The 12,337-nt window shown below is 46.3% G+C and overlaps 2 long non-coding RNA genes across 2 annotated transcripts in view; one reads left to right on the forward strand and one right to left on the reverse strand.

Moving 5' to 3' along the window:
* Window positions 1-6,284, forward strand: part of LOC128780747 (uncharacterized) — an 11,073-nt gene extending 4,789 nt beyond the window's left edge. The window contains exons 3-4 of the long non-coding RNA XR_008426763.1: window positions 2,687-2,807; window positions 6,176-6,284. This is a non-coding gene — a long non-coding RNA (uncharacterized lncRNA). The remainder of the gene's footprint in view (window positions 1-2,686; window positions 2,808-6,175) is intronic.
* The window catches only part of LOC123479236 (uncharacterized), a 30,474-nt gene continuing 19,680 nt past the window's right edge, over window positions 1,544-12,337 (reverse strand). The window contains exons 3-4 of the long non-coding RNA XR_008426762.1: window positions 9,894-10,355; window positions 1,544-6,984 (exon numbers count right to left, since the gene is read on the reverse strand). This is a non-coding gene — a long non-coding RNA (uncharacterized lncRNA). The remainder of the gene's footprint in view (window positions 6,985-9,893; window positions 10,356-12,337) is intronic.

Consider the following 12,337-nt stretch of genomic DNA (forward strand, 5'->3'; position numbering starts at 1 on the left):
AGCTCAGTTTTGCAAAAATACAGAGGTGGCTAAGCCCCAAGGACTGCCTCAGGCCATCAAACCTACAAGAGACTGATGTATAAATTAGCGTAGTGCACTAATTTACCGTAAGAAGTATTACTATTGAAGGAGATGAACCCTCAAGGTCACTGGTCAGTATCTACCTTATTCTTCCTTATATCTAAAGCCCTGAGCACGGGACTGGGCCTGGAGTCCAAACTCAGTAAATATTGATGTTTACCAAAGATAGAATCCGAAGTGAATTTTTAATCTCTATCTTCTCTGCTTTCCAGTACAACTACAGCACTCTTTGTGGGGCCTCCCTGCCCCGCGAGATAAAAGCAAGGAGGAAGTAGGTTCCTCTGGGATTAATATCGCTGTTTCTGAGATTCTGAGGGTTGTACTTCCCCAGGAGCTTCTAATGGGTTTGTCTAACATGTAGCCATAAAGCCTTGGAGAGCTGGCTGGAAGAAGCTCCACTGAGCCATGCCGAGTAAGGAGGAATATGGCTGTCCTTAGTAGGGTTTTTTTCCTCTCTAGTTCTTAGGACACACATTTCCCACGTTCGGTAGACTGCATGTTTGTGTACCCTCAAAATTTGTATGTTGAAACCTGTTCCCCGATGTGATGCTATTAGGAGGTGGGGCCTTTAGGAGGCTATTAGTCGTGAAGGCTGAGCCCTAACAAATGGGAGCAGCGCCCTATAAAAAAGACCTCAGAGAGCTTCCTCACCCCTTCTACCATGCGAGGACAGAGTGGGAAGACAGCCAACTGTGAACTGGGATGTGGGGACCTCAGTAGACACTGAGTCCACTGGTTCCTTGATCTCAGACTTCCTAGCCTCCAGAACTGTGAGAAATACATTTCTGTTCCTAAGCCACGCAGTATGGTATTCTGTTACAGCAGCCCGATTGAACTAAGATACCAGGCCTTCCGGAATTCATTTTCCCAGATCAGAAACATAAACACGACCCTGGATTTTTGTTTTTCTCTTACCATCCAATCACCACCAGGTCTGTAGATTCCACTTCCTCAATATTTTTCACACTGTGCTCTGTCCTCCTTCAGTGCCACCAGCCTTGTCCATGTCACCCTTATCTCTCATTTGGACCTGCCAACAGCCTCTAATTTTGTGCAGGTCCCACCCATTGCTGACATGGCAGCTGAGTGATGTTTTCAAGTGCGAATGGGTACTTATTGTCCTTTCTCTGGTTAAAATGCTTTAATGGCTCCCCATTGCCCTCTCTATATCCAAGTCCACACTCCTTGGCCTGGTGTGCAGAAGACCCTTCCTCCCCCTCCCTGGTGCATGCCCCGTACTGTACTTTCTCTTGTCTGCACACGCTACTTCCTCCACTCGCCCCACCCACCCACCCATCACGCCTCCCACGGCCTTCCCCTGGCTGCCTCCTCTTCATGTCCAGGCATCACCTGCAGCAGCACTTTCCTTCACCTTCCTAGTCTGGGTCGTGTACGCCTTCTTGATGCTCCCACACAAATCCCGGGCCACCCTATCAAGTGTACTACTTGCAATTGCTTGTTTGAGGGTCTGATTAGCTTATGGATTGAGTTTCTTGAGGATAGGTGGAGAATCTTGATCGCCACTGTGTCCCCAGCCTCTGGCACAATGCCTAGTAAACAAGTTATAACAACAACAACAATTGTAATGGCTACCATTTATTAATCTCTTACTGCACGCCAAGTGCTGTGTTATGGGCTTTCTGTGTATTATCTTATTTAATCTTTGTGGTGGAGGCTGTGATCCCGTTTCCGCAATGAAGGACTTGCTTGCTCGGGCTGGATGCAGTGCAGGAAAACGAATCTTGGCTGTCATTTGGGGATTGGCTCAGTTGAAGGAAAGTGCCCTGGCCAAGGTCTCACCTTCCAGTGGAACCTGCATCCAGTGATTGACCTACTGAGGGGCACAATGGCCACCTTTTTGGTCCAACTGAGAATCTGGCTCCCTTCCTCTTTCAGCTCCAGAGCGCCCTCTGGGGTTGGCTGCTGCTTTCTTCCGCACTGTATGGCAGCTCAACTTCCTCTCTGCCCTTTCCCACCTCCTGCTCTCCCTTTTACTGGCTTTACTATTAAGAGAATTCCCTCATAAAGTCCTGCTTGCTCACTACTGTCTCACAGTCTGCTTCCCAAGGACCCAAACCTGGAACAATCTGCTCAGCCAGCAGCCTATGGGTAAGTATTAGTATGAGTTTCCCTTTACAAACGAAACAATTAAGGTTTAGAGACGCTAAGTGACTTGCTCAGTGTCACAAAACTCATGATTTGTAGAGGTGGGATTTGAATTTAGGCCACTGGTTCTAGAGGCCATGTTATTAACCAGGCACTCAGTAAATATAATATGTGGATTGCCCTGACCGGTGTGGTTCAGTTGGTTGGGCGTCATCCGGCAAAGCAAAAGGTCGCTGGTTGGATTCCTGGTCAGGCCACATGCCTGGGTTGCAGATTCGGTTCCCAGTCAGGGCGTGTACAAGAGGCAACCGATCCAGGTTCTTCTCTCACATCGATGTTTCTCTCCCTCTCTTTCTCCCTCCCTTCCCCTCTCTCTAAAAAAAAAAAATAATAATAATGTATGGACTTAGTTCTACTGGCCACCAAGGAAAACATTTTAAAAGCTATAACTCAGAAACAAAGCTGTGTTTTGTTTTTAATTTTTCATAATTTTTCTCAGTGTCTAGGAAACAGGGCGGCTGCAGGTGCTGTGGAAGATGGCAGCCCTGTCAATGATGTGGACAGGCCTGGTGGACTCACAGCACAGGTCACAGAGAGGCGACTGAAGCCCAGCTATAATGGTGAGTTCTCAAAGAAAATGTTACCCCGAAGATTTCAGTCTCTGCATGATCTAATCCATGTCTAATGGAACACGGGAGCTGGCATAGAACAGCCAGTCCTCCCAGACGTGTGCAATGTGCGGATCAGCCCAAGTAGTTTTGCTTTGTCTCTGGGATGTTATCAGAGATCAACATACACAGCCAAGCACAGCTCCTCTGGTCAGCCCCTCCCAAGCCCTTCCACTGTGGGCAGCCGAGACAGTAGGAGGCCAGGTCCATCCGAATGGACGCTATGGCCTCTCTCTAATGTCCTGATGGTCAAGTGCATTGAGAGAGAGCAGCCTCAGCAGTGGGAGTTTGAGCAGAGAGGGGAATAGGAGATGTCTGGTCTGGTTACGCTATGGAGGCCTCAGTGATAAACTCTAGAAATATACCCTGGGGGAGGGTGAGAGAGAAATGCGGCTTAGCTGCAGAGTTTCAGATTATAGCACTAACTTCGCATTGGTTTAGTATTAAAACTTGAAGTTCATCTACCCTGTGCTCTCTGACCTCCTGTGGCAGGTACATCTTGTGCCAGGCCTCAGGGCCCTTAATCATAAACTATCCTGTTTTGCTCTTCAACTGTCTACATTCTTTCCTGAAAGAATAGCAGGAGCAGTGGCAGTGGGGACTCCAGCACTAAAAGCTAATTGAAAAAAAAAAAATCAGTCCCTGGGCTAAGCAGGCCAGGGCCTGAGCTTGCTCATTTCAACCCAGCAGCCCTAGGAGGCATTAAGCCCTTTGCACAGATGAGGAAACAGGCTTGGAGATGTGGAGTAACTTGTGCAAGTTCCCATAGCTGACCAGCAGGTAGATCCAGGATTAGAAACCAAGTCTGTCTGATTCCACGGCCTGTACTTAACTACAAGGTTAAATACTCCTTGCCCTTTGCTGCTTCTCTGTCCTCAATGAGTTCTAGCTCAGTGGCAGTAATGAGTTGAATAATATTCCCCCCCAATTTATATCTACCCTGAACCTCAGAATGTGACCTTGCTTTGCAGATGTAATCAAGTTAAGATGATGTCATACTGGGTTAGGTTGGGCCCTAATCCAATGACTGGTGTCCTTATAAAAAGAGGAAAATTTGGACACACAGGGAGAATGCAATGTGATGGCTGAGGCAGAGATTGGAGCGATGTGTCTACAAGCCAAGGATTGCCAGCAAACACCAGAAGATAGAAGAGGCAAGAATGGATCCTCTCCTAAATTCTCCCAGCAGAACAGGGCCCTGCTGAAACCTCGATCTCCAACTTCTGGCCTCCAGAACTTGAGACAACAAATTCCTGTTGTCTTAAGGCCCCCCAGTTTGTGGTACTTTGTTAATGCAGCCAAGGAAAAAAATAGGGCAGCCTGACTCTCCATCTTTGTGGCCCGCACAGATGTCACTTGTGTAATCCACAGCCAGAACCACCCCTTGGAGCACGATTGACAGATTCTTCCATTTGTCCCCCATTAAGCACAGGAGCTCAGAGAGGAAGACAGACTATCTTGATTCCTCATTTCCCCACCAAACAGGAAATCAGCCCTCTTTCTGTTTAAGGAACTATTTCCTCTGAAAACTTTCAAATGCTCAACTCATTTGAAATGAAACTCTTCTGTTTAAGATTTAGAGAGAGGGGAAAGAAGGGAGAAAGAAAGGGAAACTCCGATGTGTGGTTGCCTCTCGCGCGCCCCCTGCTGGGGACCTGGCCTGCAACCCAGGCCTGTGCCCTGACTGGGAATTAAACTAGCAACCCTTTGGTTCATAGGTAGGTATTCAATCCACTGAGCCACACCAGCCAGGGCTGAAATGAAACTCTTAAATGTGTATTTAAATGATGTTTTTTTTCCCTTCCATCTATCCTCCGTGTTTCAGTCATGTCACTGGGACTAAACATAAATCAACTGATAGCTTATTAGGCCCAACATCAATAAATAGTGATAGAAATGTAGGAAGGGAGTAAAAAATATCTAGTAACCCATATTCATTCACTCTGGCAAACACTTGAGGGCCAGGCTTGGGGACTGTAACAATGAAGGAAATTTATGTAGGCTTGGTCCTTTTTGTGGAAACAATGGCCCTGTGAAGGGTTAAGTTATATTACAACCTGGTAAAAGCTGCTGCAGAAAAAAAATCTCAGCATCTGAAAGACAGCGCAATCAAACCAGCCTGGTGAATCTGGGAAGGCTTCATGGAGGAAAGGACATTTGTGATGAAAAAAGTTTTAGTTGGTAACACAGATGCATAATACAGAATTCAAGACACCAGAGGATATTGGTTCAGTTTGCTAGGGCTGCTGTACCAAAGTACCACAAACTGGTTGATTTAGAAAAAATAGAAATTTATTGTCTCAAGGTCAAGACATCTGCAGGGTTGGCACCTTCTAAGGACTGCAAGGGGAAAATGTGCTCTCTGCCTCTCTTCTGGCTTCGCTGAGAATCACCTCAATCTGCCTTCATCTCCACACAGCGTTCTCCCTGGGCCCCAACTCCCCTTTGTATAAACAGGCATGTCGTACTGGATTAGGGGCCCACCGTGCTCCTCCCCGACCTCATCTTAACTGATTACATCTGCAATGACCCTATTTCCAACCAGTTTTGAGATGTTGAGGGTTAGGACTTCAACATATGAATTTTATGAGTCATAATTCAACCCATAATAGGTAGTCAGTTAAAAATAAATCTCCTTCCCTCTGACGTTCCAAAGCCTCCCAGGTCCCTGCTCGTGAGGCAACCAGTATTGCCAGGTTACCGGGTATTATTCCAGGTTCCTCCGTGCATTTACCAACATATATGTGCACGGTCTTCACTCACAAATGCTAGCGCACCACACGCATCGGCATCCTCCTTCCCCTTGTCCCTGGACAACACCCCTGTGAAATTTTCCACATCATCTGCGCAGACCTTCCTTATTCCTCTGAGTGGCTGTACAGGAGTCCGTAATGTAGCGGGTCCCCTGTTAATAGACATCTAGTCTCCAGCTACTGCAAGCAATGCCACAGTGTACGTTCTTGGGCACATGACGTCTGTGTGAACGTAGGAGTACATCTGTTAACACCTGGACCTGGAAGTGCTTGGTCATCTAGCTAGTGCATTTTAAAACGTGAGATGTTTTGCCAAATTACTCTCCAAGGAGGTCGGGGAAGGTGGGCCTTGCACCAGCAGCGTTCACAGCGCGAGCCTCCCACAACCCCACCAGACTGTGTTCACTGAAGTCTGATCTTTGCCAATCTGATGGATTCCCTTTGTACTTTTAATTTGCATTCCTATTATGATGAGCATAATTGAGCATCCTTTCATGTGCTTAAGAGACATTTGGAATTCCTTGTCTCTGAACAGTCTGTGCCTATCCTTTGCCCATTTTTCTACAGGGACTGAGGAAGAATGACAAGGATTTTTACAGATGCAGAAGAGGGGATAAAAAAGGGCACCCGATAATTGTGGGGCACTTGAAAATGGAGGCTGACATTGAAATGTGGCTTCAGGACCTACCATCTCTCCATCTCTACCATCTCTTGCTTGAGATTTCTGGCCTAGGCCTGCCTCATCCTCCGGCCTAAACAAACAGCCTGCTCTGGAATTTAGGAGAAGCCTAGAAATTAGACACTGGGTTTAGAATTGCCAACTTGAGACTGTGAATTGGCTGAGAAAGCATGAAGCCCCTCTTCTGAGCCTGGGGGCTTCATTGTGGGGAGGGGGCAGATAAGAGGTGTTAGCTTCTTGCATGAGTTATTAAAGGCTTGGGAGAAAGAGGGAGAATGAAACAGGTATACACATATATGTCATAAAAGACAGAGACCAGGGACAGAAATTCCTTTCTAGGCCACAACATGCCTTTGTGTTGTTCTTTTGTCTTTTCTTCACTGGCTAAGGCTGTGCTGAGTTCAAACTACGTGAACAGACATTTCTGCCTAAACCTGTTATTACCCTGAAAGGCATGACGGAGTCTGGCTGGAGAGTTGTTTGCAGAACGGAGAAAGCATCAGCGTTATGTGTCTGCTGTTTCTGCTGCCAGGTGCCTGGAACTCTGGGGATCAGGTGGATGTTGGTCACGCCTCCTCTGTTGTTTCCAGAGGTGCAGGAAGTTGGCTCCAGAGGGTCTGTCAAGTCTTGCTGTTCTATTCCTCCACTCTTTTGGCGATTTATTAAGCAGCTCCTGACAACAATTCCTGAGCTTAGCCTGTGGGAAGATTTAGACATGAAAGAGCTGACCCGTGCCTTCCAAGATGGCAGATTCTAATTAGGGAAATAAGATTCCTGGGAGGCTTAATTTTATGTGTCAACTTGGCCAGGATGCTCAGATATTAGGTCAAATATTATTCTGGATGTTTCTGTGAAGATGTTTTTCAGAAGAGATTAAGGTTTAAATTGGAGGACTTTGAGTAAAGCAGACTGCCCTCCCTAATGTGGGTGGGCCTCATCCAATCAGTTGAAGGCCTTAAGAAAACAAAGACTACTCCCTAGAGCAAGAGGGATTTTGTCAGCAGACTGCCTCTGGACCCAGGCTGCAACTCTTCCCTGGGTCCCCAGCCTGCTGGCCCTCCAGCAGATTTTGGACTTGCCCCTCCATAACTGCCTGAGCCAATTTCTTATCTCTCTTTCTCGCTCTCACCCTCACTCTCTCTGACTAAAACAACTACTAGTGAGCTACGTGATCCTCAAGGTAGTATCTGACTTAGCACAAGATGGCAGAGATGCTGAGAGGAGAGAGGAAGCAAGGACCCCAGCGGTCAGGGAGGCCTTCAGCAGGAACTGGAGACTTGAGCAGAATTCGGAAGCAAGGTCAAGTGTGGATAGGTGGAAGAAGGAAAAAGGGCCTTCTGGGAGGGGAAACATCAGGAAGAAATATGTGGAGTTCGGTCCAAGCAGGGGGATTAATCCTGGAGACACTCACGCTCCTAGCACGGGGCGCCATCCCACGTAGCTATCGCACTTGCAACTGTACGCGTGTTAGTGGCAGTCCGTGTTCAATGCCCGTCTCCCTCTTAGGCCCTGAACTGGTGTTTTTTGAGCATGTGTTCCTCCTGCCTACCTCCATCAATAAGTAGGTGTTGAACAAATATTTGTGGGATGATTAAATCTACTTTGTCGCCCTGTTGAATTTAATCTATGGCATAATTAAATCCCTAACTTGTTTCACAAGGGGTCAGGAAATCGGTGATGATGGTTATGAGAATTGCTTTTTTCCCAAGGGGGAAATAGTTTTATTATATTGCATTTCAAACAACATACTCGTAAGCAATTCAGACAATGCAGAAAAATGGAAAACAGATCATCTGTAGTCCCACTGCCCCAGAGACCAGGTGTGAATAAAAATAATGTTAAATCGCCGTTAACTGTGAAACGTAATACATTATCAAGGCCACGTTATTGGTCTTTCCTCGCTGTCGAACCAGTGTATTTATTGAGCATTTACTTCTTGTGTGTTAGGGACTGAAATGCAAAGGTCAAGTAGACAGGCATGTGGCTTCCTTGCTTTCTGGGAGTGTTTAGCTGATGAAGGAAAGCCTCCTAAACTCTCAGTTTTTCTCGGCTTTGGTGTTTCTGAACATCTCTTGGCTGCTGGACGCACAGTCTTTGGTCATTGCTGTGCCCGAATACGCACCTTTCTTTCCCCTTCCAGGTGAGCAAACTGCCCAGAGCTTGTCTCCGGGGCCATTTCCATGACATACAAACCGGGTTGTTAGATGTGAAGGGCCCTTTTCATTTCTTTTCTTAGATCCCTCTGGAAACTTGGCCATCCTAGATTAATGATTCGGGGGTTGTTTGTGTTTAAAGATCACATTCTTCTACTGGGCAGCAGCAGCCATTCAGACTGACAGGCAAAACTGGTTTCGATTTTCTCACTTTTCACTAACAGAAGGGAGTATTATCCTCAGTAAATAAAGAGGAGTGATTAGCACCACTTCCTTTGTTCATGTTTAGATTTTTAAAAGTTACCAAGTTTAAAGTACACAAACAATCTATAAACTATACCCTTGTTTGAAAATGTGTTTTAAATTTTAAACTCACATGTAAGTCAAGCATTTCATCCAATGAGTCTTTATCTGGCTGGCATTCTTCATGCTCTTTAGGGTGGTTCTTACAGGGCAGAAGCTAGAGTTTAACCCACTTGCACCTGGGAAAAACCTGTGTATGATTTTCCAAAATTCCTCTGTTTCCCAGGTTAACTTTCAAAACCAATTGATACCCATAGCAATGCCACGCTGTTGATTGGCTACAAGATACCAAGATTGAACTGGAACAGGTGGTATTTGCCTGCACAGTGTTTATAAGCTGTTGGCCCCTGGGAATCCGTGCAGGATTCCAGGCCCACAGCACCAGTCTGGTCACGGCACCAGTCTGGTCATGGCACCTTCGAAAGCCGGGAGCAGCATGCACCTGCACGGCCACAATCCAACTAGATGGTGAGAGCCAGTTATTATGGTTGTGACTGTTAACTCAAAATGAAAACTTGTGGCAGGTACAGCTTAATTGGAGAAGAGTGACAAATCAATTAATTGACACTAAAGTAACAAAAATAACAGCAAACACTTCTAATGGAGCTTTCTATGTGCCAAGCTCTCATTTTCTATGAGGATTAATTCACTTAGTCATCGCAAGAACTCTAAGAAGGAGGTGTTAGTGTTCTCCCTGCTATGGTCTATCTGAATGTGTGTGTTCTCCCCCTCCCCAAATTCATACATTGAAACTTTACTCCCCCCACCCCCATCCCCGCCCAGCCCCTCCTCATGGTGATGGTATTAGGAGGTGGGGCCTTTGGGAAGTGCTCAAATCGTGAGGGTGGAGCCCTCATGAATGGGATTAGTGCCCTCAGAAAAGAGGCTTTCAAGAGGCTCCTGAGGCCTCCCACCACCATGAGTAAGTGTGAAGTTACCTGCTATGAAACAGGAAGAGGACTTCCACCTGAAAGTGACCGTGACTGTGCTGGTGCCTCAATCTTAGACATTGGCCGCCAGAACAGAGAGAAGTAAATTTCTGTTGATTATAAGCTATCTGGCCTGTGCTATTGTGTTGTAGCAGTCTGAACAGACTAAGTCCCTGTTTCACAGACAAGAAGCAGAGGTACGCAAGGCTCAGGTAACTTACCTAAGGACACACGGTTCCAAGTGTCAGAGCCTGGATATAAGCCCAGGTGGGCCAGCTGCAGAAGAACATGTGGCTTCCAAGGTCTCTGCAACACTGTGGTCCCCTACACAAGGCCAGACTTCACCAAAGCAACCATATCTCCCAGTGAAAGCTCGGGTGCTTGTTTGGCCTCTTAAGTCACTCTGCAAAGGTGGTCTGTGAGTCATGCAATTGGCCCTAGGACACTTAAATAATGAAACCTGCAGCTGGCATACCTGGATTTTGCTCACTAACAGCAGGAAACGTGAGTCTGCTGTAAGTGGCTTATCGGTAGGGCCTGAACTTCTAAAAAGGGTTTCTTTCCCAGATGTTATTTTCTGAATTGGTCGGGAGGTTGTTTGGAGGAAGATGAGTTGTTTGATGAGGAGGCCACAGGGGGACTTTTCTTAGGTTTCCGATCAAATCCTTTCATCACGCAGACTCCTGGTCAAGATGGAGGGATAGGTAAACACAGTTTGCCTCTTTGAACAGCTACAGAAAACATTACAACCAGACCTCAAAACAAGTAACACCCAGAACTGTCAGAAAATCGAGCTGTAAGGAAGTCCGACAACCAAAAATTTAAAGAAGCCACATTCATCCATACAGGTAGGAGGAGTGGAGATGCAGAGATGGGTGGAGAGGCATGGAGATGCGGTGTGGCACAGAGAGGCGGCAGGTCAGGTGGTCCCACATGCACATGTGGTGGATAAAAATCAGGAGGGCTACCTCAGGAATGAAGGATCCCAGCCCCAGGCCAGACCACACAGCCCAGGGTTCCAGCACCAGGAAGACAAGTCCCCATAACTTGTGGCTATAAAAATCAGTGGGGGTTGGGTCGTCAGAAGACACTGCTGGATTTTCAGGAGACACTGCTTAAAGGGCCTGCGTGGACTTAGAACTCACACAGACCCACCTTCTTTGGGATTCAGCACCAGGGCAACAGCTGGGAGGGCGCCAGTCACACACACAGAGTAAGTGAAGTGATTGGAAACAGGGCGAGCACTGGGCAAACCCCCAGAAGCCAGGCAGGGGCACTGCCCCTCTCTGAGCCCTCCCCACGCACAGAGCCACAAAGTGGTGAGGTGGGTTGCCCTGCCCTGGCAAATACATAAGGCCCCGCTCCACACAATCTAGAGGTGCGTTTTCTACAATAGGCCATGCTACTAAGACAGGGAGTCAAAGCAGCTCTACCTAATACACAGAAACAAACACAGGGAGGCTGCCAAAATGAGGAGACTCATAAATATGGGCCAAATGAAAGAACAGAACAAAACTCCAGAAAAAGAACTAAACAAAACCGAGATAACCAACCTAACAGATGCAGAGTTCAAAACACTGGTGATCAGGATGCTCAGCGAACTCACTGAGTACAACAACAGCATAAAAAAGACCCGGGCAGAAATGAAGGTTACACTAAGTGAAATAAAAATCTACAGCGAACCATCAATGGAGGGGATGGCACCGAGATTCAAGTCAATGATTTGGAACATAAGGAAGAAATAAGCACTCAACCAGGACAGCAAGAAGAAAAAAGAATTTAAAAAAAATGAAGATAGTATAAGGATCCTCTGGGACATCTCCAAATGTACCAACATCTGAATCACAGGGATGCCAGGAGGAGAAGAGGAAGAGCAAGAAACTGAAAACTTGTTTGAAAAAATAATGAAGGAAAAATTCCCTAATTTGGTGAAGGAAATAGACAGAGAAGTCCACGAAGCACAAAGAGTCCCAAACAAGTTGGACCCAAAGAAGACCATACCAAGACACATTGTAATTAAAATGCTAAAAGTTAAAGAGAGAATCTTCAAAGCTGCAAGAGAAAAGCAGAGAGTTACCTACAAAGGAGTTCCCATAAGACTGTCAGTTGGTCTCTCAATAGAAACTTTGCAGGCTAGAAGGGACTGGAAAGAAGAATTCAAAGTGATGTAAAGCAAGGACCTACATCCAAGATTACTCTATCCAGCAAAGCTATCATTTAGAATTCAAGGGCAGATAAAGTGCTTCCCAGACACGGTAAAGCTAAAGGAGTTCGTCATCAGCAAGCCATTATTACATGAAACGTTAAAGGGACTTATCTAAGAAAAAGAAGAGCAAAACTATGAACATTAAAATGGCAACAAACTCACAACTATCAACAACTGAATCTGAAAAACAAGCAAAGCAAACAACCAGAATAGGGAGAGAATCATAGATATGGCGACCATTTGGAGGGTTATCAGTTGGGAGGGGGAAGGGGGCGAATGGGGGAAAAGGTACAGGGATTAAGAATCATAATTGGTAGGTAAAACATCCCCCTGGATGTTAAGAATAGTTTAGGAAATGGAGAAGCCAAAGAACTTACATGTACAACCCATGGTCATGAACTAAGGGGGGGATTGCTGAAGGGAATGGGGGTACAGGGTGGAGGGGGGCAAAGGGGGAAA

The sequence above is a fragment of the Desmodus rotundus genome, chromosome 4, assembly GCF_022682495.2.
Source record: "Desmodus rotundus isolate HL8 chromosome 4, HLdesRot8A.1, whole genome shotgun sequence".
NCBI lineage: Eukaryota > Metazoa > Chordata > Mammalia > Chiroptera > Phyllostomidae > Desmodus > Desmodus rotundus.